Below are 25,378 nucleotides of genomic sequence, written 5' to 3' on the forward strand. Positions count from 1 at the left end.
AAAAATGTTACTTTCACCCCTCTATTTTCTAAATTTTTGTGTTTAACCCCGTATTATATATAATTTGTTTTTTATTAATAACTTTTGTTCGCTAACCTAAAAAAACTATTTTTATGTGTTTATTTTCATATATTTGTCGGTATAATTCAAGGTGATCAACGTTTCGACTATAATTTAGAACTTTCTTTCGTTATTTTTTTAAAGTTACACGTTTTTTTTTATAAAATTGTCGGTTTAAATTCGAGCTTATTTCTCGACGTAGTTTTTTTTTTTATAACTTTATGTACGTTTCCTACGTATGAGACGGGTCATATATAATAACTTTCGTTTGTTAATTTTAAAAAATATATTATATTCGAGATTGTCGATGTTTTGATGTATTTTTTATACATTTTGTGCTTAATTTTATATACATTCATACTTATTATTCGGGTCATATATACTTTAATAACTTTCGTTTGTTAGCTTTAAAAAATGTAGTATATTCGAGTTTGTCTATGCTTAGACTTAACTTTTGTTTCATGTTTTTTACGTATCAATATAGATAGATTCAAGTTCGTCTATATTTCGACTTAATTTTTTTTATGTTTCGTGCTTATTTTTATGTACGTGTTTTTTTCATTCATGTTTTGTTACGTCGAAATGCAACTTTTATGACTATAATCACCAAAATTCAACTTACAAAGTTCAAGCTTATAATTACGCTTATATCTATTATATGAGAACAAATTTATAGGTAGAAACATACATAAAATAAGCACCAAAACGTTTTGCGAAACATATTTTTTTAACGTTTTCGTGGTTTATTTTCTGTACGTTTCCTACTTATGACTAGGGTCACATATTATATACTTTTTATTATTTAAACTTTCGTTCGTTAACTTAAAAAAATGTTACTTATTTTTATGCACGTGCTGATATAAATTTGAGTTTTTCTTTTTCTTTATTTTTTATGTTTTGATTTAATTTTTTTGTACATTTTGGTGCTTATTTTATGTATATTCCTACGTATGTTCACATATAATAGATAAAAGCGTAATTATAAGCTTGAATTTTGTAAGTTGAATTTTGGTGATTATAGTCATAAAAGTTGCATTTCGACGTAAAAAAACATAAATGAAAAAAGCACGTACATAAAAATAAGCACGAAACATAAAAAAAATTACGTCGAAATATAAATGAACTCGAATCTATATTGATACGTAAAAAACATGAAACAAAAGTTAGGTTGAAACATAGACAAACTCGAATATACTACATTTTTTAAAGCTAACAAACGAAAGTTATTAAAGTATATATGACCCGAATAATAAGTATGAATGTATATAAAATTAAGCACAAAATGTATAAAAAATACATCAAAACATCGACAATCTCGAATATAATATATTTTTTAAAATTAACAAACGAAAGTTATTATATATGACCCGTCTCATACGTAGGAAACGTACATAAAGTTATAAAAAAAACTACGTCGAGAAATAAGCTCGAATTTAAACCGACAATTTTATAAAAAAAAAAAAAAAAAAAAAAAAAGCGTGTAACTTTAAAAAAATAACGAAAGAAAGTTTTAAATTATAGTCGAAACGTTGATCACCTTGAATTATACCGACAAATATATGAAAATAAACACGTAAAAATAGTTTTTTTAGGTTAGCGAACAAAAGTTATTAATAAAAAACAAATTATATATAATACGGGGTTAAACACGAAAATTTAGAAAATAGAGGGGTGAAAGTAACATTTTTCAAAGTTCAAAGTAAAGGGTTCAAAGTGATATTTTAAAAAGTAAATGGGTGGAAAAGTTACAAACTTATAAACATAAAATATAGAAAAAAAATACATAAATAGTCCCTATGGTTTACCCATAGTCACAAACTCAGTCTCTGCTACTTGAAAAGACCAAAATACCCTTACACTAACGGATGAACAGTAACGGCGTCAGCAAAAAGGGCCATTGATGCAAGTTTTGGAAACCACAGGGACCATGTTCGTCAAAAAAATTAGCAGGGACTGACTCTGTGACTTTTGGCAAACCATAGGGACCATTTTTGTAATTTTGTCTAAAATTATTGGTCCAAATTAAACCTATGTTTCTAAATTTGGCAAGTTTAGTCCATCAAACTTAAATTTCTGTTTGATCTAATAACTTACCTTTGTTTCCTTTAAAAAAAATAAAAATCCAATTTTACTAAAAATGACAAAAGTTCTAGCCTAAAAATATAGGTGTTAAAATCGATGGCTGATTAACATTAGAAAATGATTGATGAAGGTCCAATTGAATAAAATTTGACAAAAATTCCAGCCTAAAATATGGATGTTACAATCGATAGTCGATTAGTGTTACCTAAATGGTTGATGAAGATCTAAATAAGTGGATATTACTAGTAAGATATGATCTAAATTTAGGTATGTTGTTATTGTTTCCTCTTTTGTTTTAACTAGAAAATATCCCTCCCTGCTTCACGTCACTGGGGATGCATACAATGTTTTGCTTATAAAATAACAAGGACTGACTTTTGGAAAAAGAAAAAAAAAAAAAAAAAAAAACTCACAGGGACCATTTTCGTAATTCATTTTCTACGTGGGGATAAAAACTCACTTTTTAAAATTTGCTATTAAGAACTATATGTTTTTTTAACATATACACCATTCCTATAAACATAATTATGCACAAGGACCTATTATGTAAATTACAAGGACCATTTTTGTAATTTATTTTTTACATAGGAACCAAGCATGTTAAACCTACAAACTGCGAAGATACGAAAGGTAAGAGATGAAAATATCAGTGTTCAAAAATAAATGGGTAAAAGTGATATTTTAAAAAATAGGGGATAGAAAGTGGCATTCGACAAAGCAAGTGGTAGAAAGTATGAACGTTTGAAAGTTTACGGATCAAATATGCCAAAATAAGAAAAGTTTGCAACTAACCTCTAAGCTAAAAAACTTCATGGCTAAAATTTTAGATTATTTATGCCCAAGTTTTAATATAACAAATTTTTGGGTTAAAAATGTAAAACTGTAAAACTATGCATTACGACCAAAATATAAAATAAAACTTTAGTGGCAAAGTTTGAAAACATAAACTTTATTATTCATATCAACTTTTGTTTTAAAATTATTTGTGGTCTAACAAAATTTTAGCCCAAAAGGGTAATATCTAGAAACGAAACAAGAAAGTGAATGAGAATTTTTTCAAGAATGTCGATATTTTTTTTTCAAGAGATTTTAATAATGAATGTAATTTATGTTCATAGTTGTATTCTTTAAGAATGAATATTTTAATAATGAATATAATTTATGTTCATAGTTGTATTCTTTACTTATTCTAAACTTTTAAACTTCGTCTTATATAAAAGGGATAATGTCATAAAAACCCTTAAGTTTTTCAGGAATTTGCGGTTTTACCCTTTGGAAGAATTTTAGTTCGTTAATACCGCAAACTTGCAATTTTTTTTCGGTTTTACCCTTTTAAGGGGTTCAGCCGGTCACCCGTACACGTGGCGTGCCACGCGTGTGCTAAGTGGACGGTTTCTGCTGACTTGTCAGCCATGTGGGCGTAGTCGATGACGTGGTTGTCTATGGCTTTACTCCTCTATAAAACTTACAAGCAAAATGGAGTAAAGGGGTTTCGAACCACCACATCCAGCTCATAAAGCAAAGACGCTACCACCAAGTTGAATCGCTTTGATGTTCTATTATTCGAAAAACTAATATATATTGTATAATAATAATAAGTGTATATATGTATCAAAATTTGCTTTATTATTATTATTATTATTTGCTTTTTTTTATAAATGTATACATATATCTTTAATTACAATTTAAAGGTATAATTATATTTATAAAGGTACAAAATACGTTTTTAAAGATATAAAATATATAGATACATTTTAAATTATGTTTTTAAATTACAATTCTAAAGGTATAAATATATTTATAAATATAAAAAAAATATGCTTTAAAGGTTAAAATACATTTTTGTAAAAGTATTTATACACTTAAAAATGTATGTATGCCTTTAAAAACGTAGTTTTATGATTGAAATATGTATTTGAAGACTTAAAATGATTTTTTTAATATATAAATACCTTTCAAATTGTATTTCTTTTTTAAAATTACTAATAATACGTATTTGTATTAATAATAATAAAAAAAAATATATTTATACAGAAAATAGAAAAAAAAAAATCCACATTAACACCAAAAATGTATTTTTACGTTTTTGGAAGTTTAAAAGATATGTACCTATATATTATATACTTTCAATATCGTAAACATATATAAACATATATTTATATATTGAAAAATATGAATACGCTTTAAAAAAATGTATGTTTTTAAGTCTATAAATACGATTTCGATGTAAAAATATGTTTTTAAAGATCTACATACTCTTTCAAAAATATATATACCTTGTAAATGTTTTTTTAATCTTTAAAAACGTATTTTATATCTTTATAAATATAATTATACCTTTGAAAATGTAATTAAAAAAATATACACTAATAAAAAAACGCCAATAATAATAATAATTATTATTATTATTATTATTATTATTATTATTATTTAAGTAATATAAATATATATTAGTTTTTCAGAATATGGAAAATGAATGCGATGCAGCTTAGTGGTAGCATTCTTGCTTTATAAGCTGCAGGTTATGGGTTCGAAACCCCTTTACTTCATTTTGCTTGTTAGTTTTATAAAGGAAGCCAGGTGACCGGCTGAACCCCTTAAAAGGGTAAAACCGAAAAAAAAATTGCAAATTTGCGGTATTAATGAACTAAAATTCTTCCAAAGGATAAAACCGCAAATTCCTGAAAAACTTAATGGTTTTTATGACATTATCCCTATATAAAAGTTGTATTCATTAAAATTTATTCGTCTTGATAATATGTGTTTATAATATTATGTTCATAGTTGTATACCATTCTGACAGAATTACAGATTATAATTCTAACAAAATGACATTCTGATAGAATAAAATCGGTTTATACTTACAAATTACGTTTGAAATTGAATTAATTTGAAAAAAATCATTTAAATCAAAATCATTAACTATCCCATAAATCTCGATTTTTCCTTTTTCCTTTTTTAAATTTGTCTCAATTGACTAAAATGCCCTTATACTGAAATTTGTGTAATTATATGGTACATGTTACCATATTCTAATATCGTAGACCCTCAAATCATGACATTTGATTCTATTCCGTTCGGTGGTCCAGATTTGTGCATTCTGGTACACAATAGTTAGTAAAAACAAAATACCTAAGCCATATATATATATATATATATATATATATATATATATATATATATATATATATATATATATATATATATATAACGTCCCAAAATTTAATACCAAAAATTTTATTTTTATAATAATAAAATCATCATCCAAAACGTATTCATAAAATCATAAAAGAAATAGGCGGAGTTGGTAGGAAGCACGGTTGGCGATAAGTTGGTACAAGTTTCATTCTTTCCATTCAATAAATATTTGTTCCCGTAAATCCCAATAATCATCTAAATACATCAAATCAACAGAGTGTGGAACAACATGGTGTGTGCGATGTGATCATCCCAAACCTTTCCCCTTCGATCCGGAAGTACCTGAAACATAAACTGAAAATTGTAAGCACGAAGCTTAATGATTTCCCCAAGATACCTTCTACCATACATATAAATCATACAATGGGCCATGCCCAAAACCCATCAGCCCCGCCCGACATCAGGTCCTGCCTGACATCGAGCCCCGCTCGGAACAAATCTGTCAAAAACATGAGATGAACCCCGCCTCATCACATTCATCAGATCCCGCCCGACATTCATAAATACACATAAAACACATGCAAAAATCACTAAGATAATTAGCATACAGTACACTCATCAAGCCCCGCCTGACATCGGACCCCGCCCGGTATACATATCACATGTCGTACATGCAAGAGTCACACAGACAACTAGCATCCTAATCATAGTAAATCGTAGATCGGCATTGGTGCCTTGACCCGCCAAGCACAGTGAGGTGGCTCACCTCAAACTGCTGAAAATCAGATAAATATTCGGACTGTTGATCTAGAAAGTCCATGCGCTAATCAATCAAATAAAGCCCACTTAATAATTGGGCCACAAACCATAACTTTGAATCTTATTCATTTGTCTAAATCCCAAGGTACAAGACCATTTTACCCACTCCTCACTAGGACCAATAACCAAGGCCCGACCGAAAAGCTCCAAAAGTCATATATGGCCCAAAATCCTAAATGGCACCCAAAGCCCATTATGGGCTCAATCCAAGAAGGCCCAATGCCAAACACTAGCCCAAAGTCCATAAATGATCTAATACTAAAAAAGGTTAGGGTCCAAGCCCAATCAAAACAAAGCCCAAATAATCAAAGCCCACAAACTTCATCGGCCCACTGATTAGCGTACGCTCGACGTACCTGGCTTGTACACCTTGTGTACGTGACTGATCCGGAATCAAGGCTCACTGTAACATCCGGGAATTTCCAGGTATTTAATATTGTTATCCTAATTGTTTAGTTTGGGCTTAACCTTTGGGCCCTTACAAGTGGGTTGAGGAAACATCGTACGCGCGGCGTACATTGCCATGTACGCTTAGCGTACTCATGAGAATGGACCGCGGAAGCCATACACGTACGTCCAATGTACCAGGAGTACGCACAGCGTACGTGTGCAGATCCTTAAACCCTAAAATTTAGGGTAGTCTCCCTATATAAAGAACATTACCCCTGTTTGCTTAGTCTCCATTCACCCATAGACAACCACCACGAAAACCCTAGCTCATATTTGAGTGTCCCTTGTGATTTGGAAGCCATTTAAGAGTGTTTGTGTGTTGTGTTAGTGAGAAAGGGAAGAAAGGAGCTTGAAAAATAAGCAAGGATCCACCAAGAGCTTGTAGATCCAGGAGATTGGCATCACTTATGACTCTTTTGAGGTATCAAGTTCCATACTTGGCCATTGTATGCTTAGATTTGTTTATGGGGGTGTTTAAGGTCACTTTTAGACTCCATTATTGAGGATTCTTGACTATTGATAGTTTCAGAGCATAAGAGTTGTCCTTTTGGACTCTTAGAAGCACTTATGGTCACAAAAATCGGACCTTGATGATTAAGCCACAACCATGCAAGTGCTGGTTGGTCTTAAAGATTGTTAAATGGACCAAAATCATTTTTTGACCCCACCCATGCATGCATGAACATAAATTTTGTCACTTTATGGTTTAGGAGGTCTTAAAGGACATGTATCTACAGTTTGGATGAAAGGACTTATTGGATTAAGTCATAAATGAAGTCCCAAGGAAGCTGCCCAGTATGATGGGCGTACTCCCTGGTACACCGCGCGTACTGGGTCAACTCCCCGTTTTGGTCAAGGACATCATATGTTGGGCGTACATGCCAGGTATGTCGCACGTACGCATGCAGAGTGGATATATTGGGCTTTTGGGCCTTAAGGGAATGGGCCTAGACTATTGGGCCCTGTGACCTACTATGAAGTATAATTTTGGACCTGGGAATCTGGAACTAGAGGGAATTATTATATTTGGACTTGGAACTCTTTGGTCCCATTTGGGGGATAAGGCCCAATTTAGAAATAGGGCAATTAGTGGGCCCTTAGGGAGTCTTTGTTGGGCCATAGGAGGGTTGGGTTTAATAAGTTAGAATTGGGTCTTATGAATGTTCCAATTGGACCAAGGGGTAAAATGGTTATTTTACCCTAAGTGGTGTTATAGACTCTGATTGAGTGTTAATGTAATTATGATAGCCGGGAGTCATCGGAGCAACTGTTAAAAACTACTTTCCGCAAGATTCGACACACAATTTTACGAGGTGAGTTACCTTCCAGTAGAAGTAGGTCTAAGTCACCATTCCCAGACACCAAATCCTCTAAACCCTAAATCTTCGTCCTTATAGTTGGAGAGTGCATTTAGGAGCTTGCGAGTATATCTTTGTGATCTTGAGGTGGAAAAAAAGCTTGGAGGAGAAAGAGTGAGAGCCCAGGAGTTTGGATTTGAGCTTAGCTGCGTGAAAGGCTTCCTAAAAAGGTATAAAGCTTCAAGCTTTCTTATCCTTTGCTTTGGTTCATTCATTTGGTGTATTTAGGGTGTTAGTCCCCAAAAGGTGGAGACTTTATGAGTAAATGAGCTCCAGAGACCTTGATCTACCCCTTTTCAATGTATATTGTGACATAGAGTCATAAAAATCCAATCTTGGACGTTAGGAGTGAGCCATGCATGAGTTGTGAGCTTCTTAAGGAAAGGGATTGTGTGTTTTGAGTGTTGGTGACCTTTTCAGCAATGCAAATGCTTAAAGCCACTGACTTTATGGATTAAGAGACATTAGGGTGACCAGATCTGAGATATGAGCCCATGTCTTAACTAATTAAGACCAAAATCATGAGGAGTGTGAAACTGGGGCATACGTTGGGCGTAACCCCAGTACGCGCAACGTAGGGGTCGAGCATCCCCGATTTATGTATAGTAGCCGAGTACGCCCAGCGTAGGGAGGTGGTACACGCAGCGTAATCCCTATCGTTGTCTTTTGTTGACTTTTAGGGTTTGGTCAAAATTGAGGACTATTAAGACTATGGAGGGGTAAAATGGTCTTTTACCTTTCTGTGAGTTGTAGAAGGGTTATTCTAGCTTCTTGAGGACCAATATTAATTAGGGATAATTATTATGTGTTAGGTGGAGGCTAGACCGGTGGGTAGAGTTCGAGATCCAGAGTACGATATTTTCATTCGCTAGCTTACGAGGTGAGTCTTCTAACTATACTTACCTTGAGTGGTAACTTATGTATGACCATAGGGTCTTATGTGCATGTGCTATGTATTGAGATATCCTGCTATTTGTTTTGTGATATGTTTACTGTGTACTATATTGAGTTGCTGAGTTGAGGGACTAGAGGGTCCACCTGAGTTGTGGGACTGGAGGGTCCCACTAAGACACATTGACCAGAGGGTCCTATAGAGTTATAACCTTGAGTGGCTAATGTGTGATATGTGGTATTTTGGGGAACTCACTAAGCTTTATGCTTACCGTGTTATGTGTTATGTGTTTCAGGTAGTTCCGAGGATCACGGCAAGGCACCAACATGATTGTACACACTGGTGAAAGATTGTTTTTATGATTATGGGATTTGTGTTTTAGTTGTTGACATTTGAGACATATGTGATTTTGAGAATTATTAAATGAGTTATATTATGCTTTAAATGAGAAAAATTGTTTGAAAATTTACGTCGTTACAATATAGGACTCTGAGAGAGTTATCTTGTCAAAAACCACATGACATGATTTTGAGCAAAGTCCTAGTGCAAATGTTTTTGAACTAGATAATATGATTGTATTCCATATGTTGATGCAATTGGATTAATCCTATGTGTCATGGTTATGCATGAAGACCACATAAGTCGTATGCTTAGAGCATGCCGAATGATACCAGTATAATCCGAGAACAAGTCATTGTGTGACTTATAGGAACATTCTAAAGTACTTGCAAAAACTAGAGAAATAATCCTAATATGCGAAATATTTGAAAGAAAGCTATGTTTAAAATTGTTACACATGTGCTAAATTTTCAAATAGATTGAGATGACTCTCAATCACGATCGGGCGTGTCCTCATTATGAATGAAGAGGTAGTTACATGGATAGTGGTTCCATGTAAATTTTAATTACAGTTACACATCAGAGTTAAAGTACATTGTGGTTTGAAGAACCATGTAAATATGCTTAATGTATAGTTCATTGTGACTATAAGTAATCCCTTTACGCAAGTGTTGGTATCTAAGTCATATGTAAGCATCTAATTCATTCTCAATAGTTTTTCTTTATACCTGAGTTATATATAAAACCGAAAATGATCGTATTCACAAAGTTTAAGCAAATCAAGTTTGTCAAATCTACTTAACAAAGCCTCTAAATTAGCTAAAGCATGAAAGTCAAGCTGGTGCTATAGGGCATTGTTGATATAAGTAGATGTATTTTATTGAAATTTAGTATATGGATATTGGAACAATAAAAACAACACATACTGTAATAAGTTGAGATATTGGATATGAGTTATTCATTGAATAATTGTTGTGTTCTATATTAGCATGTTTAAATCCTTGAATAACTAGGTTATTCTAAATGTCCATAGTCGTTCATAGTTGTGGAAACATCTATGAAGTAAGACTAATATGAATGGATTGGTGGATTCTCATGGAGATGAAAATAGCAAGAGTTGCTACCAACTTCATAGATACTTGATTAGGAGAATAAGTATTGGACTTGACCCGCATCAAAACCACTTTATGGATCGTAGTCAAGAGTGATGTTTTGATCAAGGTTGTATCTTTGTATTCTTAGATCTGAGATACATATTTTGGACTTAAAAGTGTAGGAATTGTTGTGCTTTAACATGGTTTAATATTGTTTCGTAAAAGGCAGTCATAAGGTCCATCGTTAGGTATGACATGAACTACATTGATGGGCATATGTAGTCGAGATGGGATTTGTCCCTCTTATTCGTTGAGAGCTAGACATCTAAGGCCTTAGTTAAAGTTGAACAGTAAATGAGATTGATGACAATCCATATCTCATGTTCCACATGATGTCTGAGACAAAGGAATAATTGATACCACACCTTTAGTAACAATTGTAGCTTAGAGCTCCTGGAATTGGTTGTTGATGAGATGACACCCTACATATGTTGTTAGGGGTAATAGCCCGTTGCTAGACGTTAGCTACTGTCTATGTCAGTCTATAATGAATCTTGTGCAAGTGGGAGATTGTTGAATCTATATGCCCAAGAATCATTATGGAGTGATATTGGTAATAATATATAATCCTATAGGGTCACACATTTATCAAGTTGACACATTTTATATATTTATTATTAATGTGATTATTAATAAATAATATCGATTCTTGTATTTTAATTAGGGAATAATTATTGTTTTATGAAAATAATAATTGTAAGAGAGTATAACTAGTTATTATTTCATATGGTATGAATTAATAAGTCATGCACAATATTTTAGACTAGTTAGATTCTTTTTTCTTTTATCTAAAGACAAAGTTTATATTTTATAAACTTCAAGTTTATAAAAAATAAAGAATCATTCTCTTTTCAAGAGGTATGGCCTAAAATATTAAAATATAGGGGTTGCTTTTCAACTTCCATGCTTTGTCTCCTATGCTTCTAAAGACTACCATTACTTTAGATAATTTTAATGGTTAGACCTTACTTTGCATGGACTATATAAGAGATGCATGAGGCTTGCATTTTTGAAGTGTGAAACACTTATTCTTCTTCTCTTTTGCTCTCGAAAATCCCTGAGTTTTTCTACTCTCCCTGAAACATCCAAAAAATACGACCCGAAAATTTCATTTTTAAATATAACAAAGATCATAAAACTGAGTATCACATAATAAAATCATACGTAGCGTATCTCAAAACCATAATAAAATACTGTGAGAAAAACTAGGTCACAACTGTATCAAAACATATCGAAGAAACTGAATCAACTCCCAGGACAAAAACTGAAGTTGTGGTGTGTGCATGCCATCATCCCGAGCTCTTCCCTTTACTTGCGGAAGCACCTGAAACCAAAACTAAAACTGTAAGCACGAAGCTTAGTGAGCTCCCCCAAATTACCACATACCATACAAACATATAACAACTACTGGGCCTTGCCCACTGCATCGGACCGAAGTCCGGAAACTGCATCGGACCAAAGTCCATAACTAACCAGGGCCTTACCCTCTGCATCGGACCGAAGTTCAGAAACTGCATCGGACCGAAGTCCGGAACTAACCAGGGCCTTGCCCTCTGCATCGGACTGAAGTCCGAAACTACTGAGGCCTTGCCTCCTGCATCGGACCGAAATCCGGAACTAACTGCATCGGACCGAAGTCTGGAACTGACTGCATCGGACAGAAGTCCGGAACTACTGAACATAGCATAGTATAACATATCAACTAACTCAACAAAACATACTACATACTGCTTCGGGCCATAACCCGGAACACATAACACACAAACCTGTCTTAGCCACGAAGGCATCAAACATACTAACTACTGCATCGGACTGAGGTCCGGAAACTACTGCTATCTAATTGGGCCGGCATTGAGGCCTTAGACCCGTTCCTGCTGGAAGGAAACTCACCTCGTGAACTGGCTGCTGAGTGTAAGGCTCTGGAAGCTATCTGTTGCTGCTCCGGGATCTCTCCGTCTACAATTCCACAAACACACTCAATCAAATACTAATAACTTCTTTGGGGTAAAATGACTCTTTTACCCCTGGCTAAAGTCAACTCTCTCGGTCAACGTCAACTTACAGTTGACCTGACTCGCCGAGTTGGGCCGTCAACTCGCCGAGTCCCTACTCTCACTTCTCAACCCTGCTCGCTGCTACTCGTCGAGTATGGCATCAACTCGACGAGTTCCCTTTCGATTCTAGAACTCAGGCTATCTGCATCCGACTCGCCGAGTTGTTCTTGAATCTATGAAGATTGCCTTGGACTCGCCGAGTTGTATGAACAACTCGTCGAGTCCCTTCATTACTGAGTCTGACCTCCGGCTCACTGAGTCCATTCTACTACTCACTGGTCCCCACTCGGAATCACTAAAAAGGGGAAAAATCGGGGACTCGCGGCTCGACTCGCTGAGTCCGAAGAACGACTCGCCGAGTCGCATGCATGCAGTTACTAAAAACTCGATTCTGCTTGAATCCAGCGCATATAACTTGTAGATCTGGGCTTCTTATGCTCGATTAACACGTAAAGATTCTATCTTTACGTGCCCATAAGCATCCATGAAGATTAAAAGGCTCAAAAGGCATAGTAAGGCTAGATCTAGGGTTCTCATGCAAGACAACTTCGAAAAAGACAATAGATCCGGGCTCTAAAACTCCTAAATGAGCAGATTTGGGGATATCTCGACCCAACAAGGCATCCATACAACTAATAAGCTTGGAAAATACATTAAACTAGCCTTAGAGGTTGTAACGCCCGTACATTAGGGCTAATCAATTTAGAGACGATAGGCGTCAAAAATGACTTTTTGATGGAAGATTGTCTAGAAGGATTAATCTTAACTAAGTTGTAGTATATGTCACAAGGTTTCCGTGCATATAAAGAACGCCAAAATCCGAGTTATAACGAAGAAGTTATGACCTGTCGAAGTTTCGCGACAGAACCGGCACGACACAGCGCAACGTAAAAAGTGAATCTAAGTTAGAGCGGTACTTAGCCTTAGCAATCTAAACGAGGATCGAAGGTCTCATTGTTCGTATCGAAGCGATAAAAAGTTAGGCGAGAACGGACGTCAAACGAAGAAGTTATGAATTTATAACGAAGTTTTTCTGTCGCGGCCTATTAAAAATAAATAATAAAAATAATGTCGAAATTAGCCGACGGAGTCTAAACGAAAGTTGTAGATCGTAGTCTCACCTACGCGTGGATATAAAGAACGTCGAAAACGGAGTTCGTATGAAGAAGATATGAATTTCCGAAGTTTATTAATTATTTTGGAATTAAATTAAATCATTAAATCGGAAGCATTATCCGAAGGACTCACCGGTCTGATCCGAGGTACGCGCCGCGTACTCGTGTACGCCCCGCATACTCCGAAGTGTCGACATTCGCAGAAAATGGCTTCGAATGACGAACGCCATGACGCATTCGGACCAGTACGCCCCGCGTACTCCGAGGCTCCAGCCTCCTATAAATAGGATGCGAGGGCAGCCGAGTTCTTTTGCTATTTTCTCTCTTCTCTCTCCCGTTTTGCATCAATTTGCGTGCTAGAAATACCCCGAAGCCCCGGTATCATACTCGAGCCCCGAGGCAAGTCCCGAGATCCCGAAGATCCCGAGAAGTGCGGTTCCCGAGCCGAAGCTCTGTCCGCGAGAAGTTCGATTTTTGAGGAGATCTTCCAGATCTGCTGAGGATTACTACCTCTGCAAGTCGTAGTGCTGTCCGATCATCTTCTGATCAAGTGAGTGTATACTACCTTTCATAAACACGATAATAATACAAGTATGGTTCGAGTGTATTAAATATAAAGTTGTTTATATGTGTGAGTGTATACTACCTTTCATAAACACGATAATAATACAAGTATGGTTCGAGTGTATTAAATATAAAGTTGTTTATATGTGTGAGTGTATACTACCTTTCATAAACACGATAATAATACAAGTATGGTTCGAGTGTATTAAATATAAAGTTGTTTATATGTGTGAGTGTATACTACCTTTCATAAACACGATAATAATACAAGTATGGTTCGAGTGTATTAAGTATATTGATGTTTATAGGTGTGAGTGTGTAGTTACTTTCTTCTAACACATAAATATGAAGTATTTGTTATAAAATACGTGCTATGTGTTTATATATTGTTGTTTATTTGAAATGAGTATGGAATGAATGTTTTTATATAGTTTTTAAATGAGTTAAACTGTATATGTATTCCATATCTACAAATATGTTGGGTAGAACATGGGTAGATGAGATAGTTGGTATATGATAAAATGGTGATGTATGAAGGATGATTAAGAATGATATTGGCAGATGCACCAACTAGAGAATGTCATAATGCTAGCAGATGCGCTCAAGCATAGTATTGGTAGATGCACCAAAGAGAAAGTGACATAATACTAGTAGATGCACTTAAGTATAGTATTGGTAGATGAAACTAAAGAGCATGCCATAATGCTAGCAGATGCGCTTGAGAATAATATTGGTAGATGCACCAAGTAGTGAATGTCGTGATCTTGGCAGATGCACCAAATAGAGATTGTCATAACAATAGCAGATGCGCTTATAGGATAATCTTGGCAGATGCGCTTATAGGATAATCTTGGCAGATGCGCTTATAAGATAATGTCGGCAGATGCGCCTAAAAGAGAATGTCATAAACCTGGCAGTCGCGCCTCATAATAGGGATGAGTAATTGAATTCCTAGGGTAATCCTTAGGAATGAAGGAATGAAGGAATGAAGGAATGACGAGTAGTTTAATTCCTAGGAATGAAGGAATGAAGGATAATCTTGGCAGATGCGCTTAGGTCAATCCTTAGGAATGAAGGAATGACGAGTAGTTGAATTCCTAGGGTAAAATCCTAAGAAACATAATAGGGATGAGTAATTGAGCTGGTTGTTTGATGGTTGAATATAATAATTGTATTATTGTGGGTTGAAAACCCTATATGCTCACCAGGCTCCCAAGCCTGACCCACTCAGTTTTCTTTGCATTACAGGTAATGGCACAAGAGTATAAGTTGGTGGACTTGACGAGAGATTTTGGATTATAGGCCATTAGTTATGAATAATTGTTGTAAGGTCTATTTATTATTGTTTATGCTTTTGGTCTGTATCGGAACATGACATCCCGAGGTTTTATTATTTAATGAAAATACATTCTCTTTGAGAAACGTTTTGATAAATGGTTATCATACTTTATTTTGGGAACAAATTCCGCAACCGTTTTCTTTAAAACGATCACTCTGATTTATAAAACAAAGCATAAACAAATCGGTCTTTTCTGGCCGTGAAAATGGGGATGTCACAGAGGTGTTCTAATGGAGATTTTAAGCATAAAACATAATAATTCCGAGACACACCTCAATGATCTCTGACTTGGCCTTGGATCTCTGCTCTACACTTCCTCTTTTGGGTCCTTTCTTCTTTCTCCTCTTCAATCCTTCAAGAATCCACACAAAAACACTTTAATCACACAAGGAATGATTTAGGGTTTCTCACAAGCTCTCTGAGGGTGAAGGAGGCGAGTTGGGGCACATAACATTGCTTAAACAGTGAGCAAACCCGGGGATTTAGGGTTTCTTCCTGGCAGGCGGACTCGCCGAGTCCCGAATATGGACTCGTCGAGTTGCCGATTTACATGTGCTTGAAATCCCGTCTCTACTCGACAAGTCGGGCTATAGACTCGCCGAGTCTCTCATTAAAACTTCTAAATAAATAACATGGAAACAACATACCATAGACGGGTCGTTACACTCCCTCCTCTCTTTATTTTGAAGTTAGTTTGATGGTTTAGAAGCTCTATTGAGTTGTATCCTTTAGTACTTATTTGAGGTAAGCACTTAAAGGCTTTAGATACTCAAGAATACAAGAAGGAACTAACATTCCAAGTGCCTTACTCTTGATGGTGGATACTTGTAGAGAAATCATATTCTTTGATTTTTGCTATCTTCATCAACACCCCAAAATCAAGTGAGTTCAAAGATTTCAAATGTTATCTCTAAAACATCCTATAGTTGTTTTTTTATTTCACTCTAACCTCTATAAATGGATCCATGATGGTTTGGTTTTGTTATGAACTAAAAATAAACTTGTTATTTCTAAAGTCTTCCGTTGCCGGTTTTTGTGAAAAAACAAACTTTTATTTCGTATCAAAAACCAACATTTTTTCTGCATCATCTATCACTTTTTCCTGTATATTATCAACAACTTCCTCTTTTTCTTCATCGAACCATTTCTGCATGTTAGTATTACCAAAATTGTCTACGTACAATAGGAGTTCAACACCACATTCAAAAGCAATTGCTATATATTCAGCATAATCCATCTCATTCCTAATCAAGGTTAAACCTTTTGGAAAATTAATATCAGGTTGACAGTAATAGAGCTTCTCATATTTTTCTTTAGTGAACTTTTCGATGAACGCACAACACTCATCCTTTTTCCATGCTTGCGAAATCAATGCTCACTGATTAATCCCGTCGGCGAAGATTCTTTGGTAGTGCAAATCCAAACCGATGTATACAACAACCATGTTTGAGGTTTGAGGAGAAGAAACAAAGGGTTTAGTCGAAGAGATGGAACTAGGTAAACAGTGTTCGTCGATGAATCTATTCTTAAACCATAAAAAACACACTACAAATGTTATGTGACATTAATAAATGAGGTGACAATCAACAAATGACACAATCAACACCTTATGTAGTGTCGTTAAATGAGGTGACAAAATTATGACCGACTTACCCCTTCAAAACTGAAAATATTACTTAATCGATCCGACAAATACTAGTTCGTTCCCTCATAAAGACACAAAATTAATTTAGGGACTTAAAGGACCAACTCTAGAAAGTTCATAGGTTACTTATGTCATTTCTTTTAAAAAAAATTAATGACTAAATATCCTCCTTAATAAATGAATGTTTTTTTGCCACATGTCAATCTCTCATGAGTTTTGACACTTATCATTTTGTGGTATTTTTGAAGTAAATATTATCCATTTATCAATTTTTGGTTTGTTACAATTTTTAAAATTAAAGTCATACACTTATATATGTAAAGTATTAAATATCATATATATATATATATATATATATATATATATATATATATATATATATATATAAACGTATATACGTTTATTTACAATTTGCAATAAATACGTTTATTCCATTCTTATTTTAAAACTAGGGGTGAGACTCATGTATTACATGGGTTTATTTAAAAAATAATAAATATGAAATTTTAACAATTTAAAAAATTTGAATTTATAAGAAAAATGAGAATTTTTTTTGAATTATTAAAATTAATGAGGCTTTAATATATTGAATACATTACATATATACACTATTTTTAATAAATACCTTCCATGTATATCACCTTACATATTAAATGTGAAATTTTAATTTAATAAAATGACAAGTAAAAAATAAAAAATTTAAAAATTCTACAAAATGCCATGTATCCAAATGAATGAGAAGATGACATATGACAAAAAAACCTTTATTTATTAAAATAGATTGTACATTAAAAAATATTTTCTATTTACACTTTAATTTAATGTTTAATTGTTTTTTAAATCAGTCCGTATAATACACGGATGTCACACCTAATATACGATTACAAAAAATATTTCATATACTTTCAAGTCATTCAAATCATTAACGGTATATATAATATATACGCATGACAAATGCATAGATCTATGTATATATATAATATGTGTCACATGTCTTCATCGATGTTCAAACAAGAATGTCTCATATAATAATAATATAACATGTGATACAATTCACACTAAAGAAAGATGTGGAGCATGTGACAATGCCCCCCGTCATATAGTCTAAAAATGTGACAAAGACTTATCTACTTAATTGCTGTCCTCATAACCAGAGATGACCCAGAGATGACTACGAGTAAAACAGCGTAAAGATGATGTAAATAGTGATTTTTAGATAGCCCTAACTGTCTAGAAGAAGATCCTAATTTGCAAGTGTCTGTACCAAAATTCCCAAATCATGGTCATCTCATTCTCATCATACTTCCTTCTTCTCTTCTTCATCCCTTACGCAGCTTCAATCACCTTTAATTTGACAAAAATCGTTCAACAAAACCAGTACAGGGACATAAACACAACAGGTTCTGCATACATCACCAATGACGGAATCCAGGTGACCCCAAACGAGATCGATTCAAATCGGAATCAGACAGCAGGACGAGCGACATACGTCAAACCACTTCATCTCTGGGATAATAGCACTGGTGAGTTAGCAAGCTTCACTACTGATTTCTCCTTCGTCATCGATTCAAGATCGTTCCCAGATTACGGTGATGGGCTCACATTTTTTCTGACCGAGGAAAATTCAGTGATAATAAATGGTTCGTCGATGGGGCTTCCCATCGATGGCTATACAAATACCACCTTCAATCCATTTGTTGCAGTGGAGTTCGATACATTTCCAAACTCGCTCTGGGATCCGAAAAACTCCAGCGGTAATTTCGTAGGCACTCATGTCGGTATCGACATTAACTCACTTGCTTCTGTTGCGTCTCAGAAATGGCAACACGGTATACGTACTGGGAATGTCTCTCATGCTTGGATTGCTTATGATTCTGTTTCCAAAAATCTAAGTGTTTCGGTAACTGGTTTTAGAAATAACACTATTGTAATTCAGTCAATTAATCACGTAATCGATCTCAGGAGTGTGTTGCCTGAGTGGGTTGCGTTTGGGTTTTCTGCTGCAACCGGAGCTTTCTTCGAGAAAAACATGGTGATTTCTTGGGCTTTCAATAGTTCCGAATTAAAGAGTCATGAAAACAACCCCTCGCCAGATACTGTGAAGAAAAAGAAAAGCACAGGACTTGTGGTGAAATTAATCATTGGATTATCTGTTTCGATTACTTTTATAGCTGCGATTGTGATCGCTATTTGTGTGTGGAAGAAGAAGACGATGAACAAAAGAAGGGAAGAGGAAGCAGGATTTCATATTGGGATGAACAGTGAATTCGAAATGGGAACAGGGCCAAGAAGATTCTCTTACAGACAATTAGCTCGGTCAACCAATGGGTTTTCAGAAAACAAGAAACTTGGTGAGGGAGGATTCGGTGGTGTTTACAAAGGTTTCTTGAAAGAATTAAACATGAATGTTGCAGTCAAAAGGGTTTCCAAGACTTCAAAACAAGGGATCAAAGAATATGCTTCAGAAGTCATGATCATAAGCAAATTGAGACACAGAAATCTTGTTCAACTAACAGGTTGGTGTCACGAAAAAGGCGAATTACTTCTTGTTTATGAGTTCATGGAGAATGGAAGCTTAGATATGCATCTCTTCAATGGAAAAAGCTTGTTGACATGGGGAACAAGGTATAGAATTGCTACTGGATTAGCTTCTGCTTTGTTATATCTACATGAAGAATGGGAACAATGTGTTTTGCATAGAGATATCAAATCAAGTAATGTGATGTTAGATTCAAATTTCAATGCAAAGCTTGGTGATTTTGGGTTAGCTAAGTTGGTTGACCATGATAAAGGTGCACATACAACTACATTGGCTGGAACTAGAGGTTACATGGCTCCTGAATATGCAGTAAATGGTAGGGCAAGCAAAGAATCGGATGTGTTTAGCTTTGGTGTTGTGTTATTGGAAATAACTTGTGGGAGAAAACCGATTTTGCACAAACTTCAAGAAAATGAAATGCAATTAGTAGAATGGGTTTGGGACAAATATGGGAGTGGGACCCTACTAGAAGCAGTGGACCCACATTTAGGTTTAGATTATGATGAAGAAGAGATTAAGCGGTTGATGATCATTGGGCTATGGTGTGTGCACCCTGACTCAAGTCATAGGCCATCGATGAGGCAAGTTATTCAAGTACTCAACTTTGAAGCTTCATTGCCCATACTACCCTCAAAGATGCCTGTGGCCACTTACTTGTTTTCAGACTTTTCTTCCGTGTCTTCTTCGTTATATGGTGATACTACTTATTCCTCCATTAATTACCCATCGTCAAGTAATGCATCTAATGTGGGTCGTTTATGAATACAAAAAGTGTAGTTGATAGTTTGTATTGATTCCACATTTGTATCATGGTTTAAGGGTGAGCACGGTTTGGATTAGTTAGTTTGTTTCGGTTCCATTTTTGTATAAAACCAATAAACAAATTGTAAGATTTCATTCGTTAGCCCCAAGTGTACATATTCGGTTTTTTTTAAGTTTCATCTTTGTGGTTTGGTTTTATTTTCGGTTTTTCATCTTTCAGTTTCATAAAGAAATAAAAATATTGATTGAATAAGTGAACTTGTTGACATCAAAATCCATTAAGGCATACAAAAGAGATTAGTTGAATTTCGTAATATATGATAGCAATGAAAATTAGAACCATCTTAAAATTTTGGTTATGTAACAAACTAATAGGTTATGATCACGACGTCGTAATAGCATACAACTAGATTCAATTTTGTTTTCGGTACAAAAAACTGAACTAATCCAAAGATTTTGGATTCTCTAGAAATGAAAAACCTAACTATCAGTTTCTCGACCGGTTACTATTTTTGATTTTTTTTTTTTTTTTTTTTGTATTAAATTATAGTGTTGAGTTGTGGATTATGATTGCTTTTTGACCTTTTTGCCTCTACTACGATTTGGAGGCTATTTGGGAAGATGTTAATATAAAGTTGGCCTCCAAAAGTTGATATCCATAAGGCGGATTCTAGATGGTAATCATTATATTCGAAATGGTGGTTTGGTTTGTCTTAGGAAGTTCTAAGAAATGAAAGAGTCGTGGGACTTTTTACCAAAGAACGTCGAAGGAGTGTCACACCTTCTGGAATGGTCTGACCATTGGTTGTTTATGGGTTATGAAACATTAGTGAGACTGTTCACCAAATAACGTCGGAGGAATATCATGCTTTCTAGAAATCCATGTTATCTCCCTGATCATTAAATGGCACTTCTAGATTGCTAATAATTTAAATACATATCAAAATAATATATTAGGCTTAGGAAGCCTATCTAGTGAGGGAAAAGGGGGGGGGGGGGGGGGGGGGGGGGTGTTAGATAATCATAGACACTATATAAAAGAAAAAGTTTATATATAATTTCATAACACATTCCATACTCATAAGCTTAATAAAAAATGCTTAAAACTCACATTTGAGGGAAAAAGTTGCAAAAGGACTAGTACATTGTTATAAACACCTAGCTTATGTATTGTATTATTCGGAATGTAGTTCCAGAAGGTATGTGAGCTTGGATCATATAATGAATTACATTGAGTGCATGAAAGTATGTTTCTAGCATTAAAGTGTGTTTAAAGTTGGAAAGATGTTTAAATCAAAGGTTCTAGCAAATGCTTGATATACATATACTTTGTATCAAAAACTATGTGTCTTACTAAACATTTTTGTCTTACATATTTTATTTTTAGTGACATGTATTCCAGGTCTACATCTAAAGAAATAGACTAATAGAGGACCTTAAGGGTGATTGGAAATACTTTTTGAAATATATTATTGACCCGTTGACTTTTTCAAAAGGCCAATAAATTTAACAAAATATTTCGATATAAGAAAAAGTGTTTTTGAATAACTTTTATGAATGCTTAAAAAGTAGGTTTTGATAAGTAAGAGGAATTTTGAATAGTTTTTGTCGTTTTAAAACTAAAATGACCTATATACCCTCAAAACACACTTATAATGCTTGCTTGTTCACATAAGACACAACACACAAATCTCTCTCTCTCTCTCTCATACTTTTAACGTTTACCATAGTTGCTGCGAAGGCTTCTCCAATCTCCAACATCGAATACCCTCCATCTCTCCAAACCACCGTTGTAGGCGCCGACTACTGTTACTTTCCCCATAGAAAACTTTAATTTGTGTGTGAGAGAGAGAGAGAGAGAGAAGTAGAGAGAATATTTCTCATTCCTAGACATGACTTTTGTGATAGCCATAAGGATGGATATTTAGGGGATGAACATATAGAGAAGCATAAGATATTAAATTTGAATTTTAACGTGTAGTACATTTTGATGTTTCTTGGTGGATAGTGAGGATAGTTGTAACCTTCATTTCAAATTATGTAGGGCATGTTTAATGGTTCACGTGTTACCTAGCATAAGATGTTTGACAACCACTAACTCTTTAAGTAGGATTTGTTCTAACTCTTATAACATGCTTCTTGTAACCATCATCCTTTATAAAACCAAGGGCGAATAATGTAAAAGATAAATGCGAAAAGATGACTTTGGGAATTTGGTATAAGAGTTCAAAAAATCCATTGCATCATTTACACTACACTATTGTTATATAAATTCAATTTTTTTTTATTACAATGTTTAAGCTTTAAATGTAATATCTTATTTAAAGAGTTTTATGATAGTTATAGATGAAACGAGTTGTTTTTCAATATAAAATTTTGTGTTCATTTACATATCTATTTTTGAGATGTCAAATCCACGAGTGCCTCATTAATCGGGCTTTTCGAGATAACATACCATTTGACTAGTGCCAATGTGATATGTAAGCAAATTGGTGTAAGACATGAGAGAGATAAGAGTAATTACTTGAAAATTTGAGAATATTACTTTGAGTTTGGCATAGATGAGAGTTTGGCATAGATGAGACTTTATAATTATTACTTTGGTCTGTGCATTAGTTGTTAATTACCCTCATATACTTTTGAATAACTATCTATTTTAAAATTTTATATTTCAATAGATGGTGAAAGATTTCCGTAATCTAAAAAAATGATGTTTTAAATTCCTCTTTCAAAATAACTTACACGATGGGTGTTTCAACTTGATACAAAACACAAGTTTAAACGAACTATGTACTTAGAATCTCCCTATACTAATAAAAGAGTAGTTCTTTTGTCATGTGTCACCAGTTAGGCATTGTAATAAATATTATGACACTTGTCAATCTATTGGCACTTGTAATTAATATCATGACATTTATCAATCTATTAATTCTCCATTTCAAATTTCAAATTTCAAAATTTAAATCACATTTTAATTACATTAAATTAATAATATTAGAATAAAAATAAAATAAAATTTATACAAATTATAATAAAATAAAATTTATACAAATTATAAGATGATATATTTTACGTATTTATTTGAATCAATGATTAATAATTTTGAGTCTTTACTTAGAAAGTTTAATTAATTTTCTAACCGTGGTTTCCACGGGTTATAAACCAGTAATTCTTATACTTAACCACAATGCTTAGCGTATGATTTGAAAGTGTCTAGTAGCATGCCTTGAGGTCTCTAAACCTAGCATTTCCTACTAGTATACCATGTGCTTTATGATCTAGAAATTTTGAGTTTTATATATGTTCAACTCTTAATTATGTAAAGAAACTATGGTGAGTACAAAAAGCAATATGCTTCAACAAGATGAGTAACATGCTAGTGTAACACTTACTCTTAGGGACAATATTCTAGTTTAGGAGAACATCAAAATCCAATATAAACTAAACATTCTCATGGGAATTCCATCAATGATAAAGAGAATTCTTTTCCATCAAGATGATAAAATGCTTCATTTAATGACTCAACACGAAGAGGATGCTAAAAGAGTGATATAAAGGAGATGACCAATGTTGAATGATGTTAGTAATGAAATCCATACCAAAAACTGAAAAAAAAAATGAATTGTTATGAAAGCTCAACGTTCAAGTTTTTGGTTTTAGAAATATCGATTGCTTTGTTTAGTTTGGTTTTTATTATATATATATATATATATATATATATATATATATATATATATATATAGAGAGAGAGAGAGAGAGAGAGAGCTAGGTTCAAATGTTTTTAGCAACTATTGTGTGTCTAAATGCACCAATGAGAATTCAAGAAATAATAAATAATTAAATAAATCATTAAAGGGTATTTTGGACCTTTTGTACTTTTATTTAAGGAAATTATTTAATTTAAATCATTCAATTAAGGAAATAAACTAATCATTCAATTAAGGAATTAAACTAAATATATTTGACCTAGATATGCTTGCGGCCGAACACTTCATCATCGACATCAACACCATCACCATCACCGATTCTACTTCTTCTTCTACAATCGATGGATCCAAAGGGGAGCACATACTCTCGTCTCGCAATCGATGATGGATTCTGGGGTCGATGAGGGTGAAGAAGGGGATGCGGAGGAGCAGTGGCGCTGTTGTGGGGTCTATGAACACGAATGAGAAGCGAGGAGCAAACGGTGAGGAAATCCCGACGATTGCAGGTACTTGGATGGAGGTATCCTCTGGCAGCCTCCTGATCTTCTTTCTTTGGTCCGGTAATCCAACAACTAGGGGATATAACTGGAAATTATTTACCTCAATCGAGATTGATTTTATCTCGATTTTTTTCAAGATCGAGATTGTGTTCATCATCTTATTAAATTCGATTTCTTCAATGGTTTATTTCTGTTCGATTGAAGAAATATTCTGATACAACTTGCACTTCACAGTCATAAGTTGGATTTTGTTTCGAAAAAGTCAAAATTGGTGTTCATATTTCTAAATCGATAATGTAAATGTGTGTTTGTTTCTTGAATTAATGACTGGGAATGAATGCATATGTGTGTTGATGATTCAATCACAACTATTGAATTCTGTATACAATCACAGCTCTTGAATTATGTAATGTATTCTATTAGAATTTATTTTATATAAATGTATTCTGTTAGAATGTTTGAGAATAATTGTCAACAACAAGTACATTCTGTCAGAATTTATAGTTTTTATTCTCTTAGAATGCATTGAATTTTTTAATTTTTGAATCTTGATTATGTTTTCTTTGTGGATTTAGGTTTTGAAGAGGCTAACATTGATGTGGAGAAGGAAGAAAACATAGAGAATGAAAGTGTATTATACCATAATGTGTTATGTTACAATGTATAAAATGTTGCTAAAAAATAATATTCTATCAGAATAGATTAGTGTTTTTGTTAGATTGTGATGTTTTTTTTTTCTTTTTTTCTTTCAGAATGTTGTTATTATTCAATGAATCACAATCATACAATGTAATTATTTGGTATATTGTTAGTTCAAGAATTGATTTTGTGTATTCTTTTTAGAATGTATTTACTAGTTTA

The 25,378-nt window shown here is 33.9% G+C and overlaps 1 pseudogene; it reads left to right on the top strand.

Moving 5' to 3' along the window:
- Positions 1-18,147: 18,147 nt before the first annotated feature.
- LOC145073320 (L-type lectin-domain containing receptor kinase IX.1 pseudogene) lies at positions 18,148-20,508 on the top strand (annotated as a pseudogene).
- Positions 20,509-25,378: the final 4,870 nt, after the last annotated feature.

This window comes from Lactuca serriola, chromosome 9 (assembly GCF_051521515.1).
Source record: "Lactuca serriola cultivar US96UC23 chromosome 9, Lser_US96UC23_V15, whole genome shotgun sequence".
In the NCBI taxonomy this organism is placed as follows: domain Eukaryota; kingdom Viridiplantae; phylum Streptophyta; class Magnoliopsida; order Asterales; family Asteraceae; genus Lactuca; species Lactuca serriola.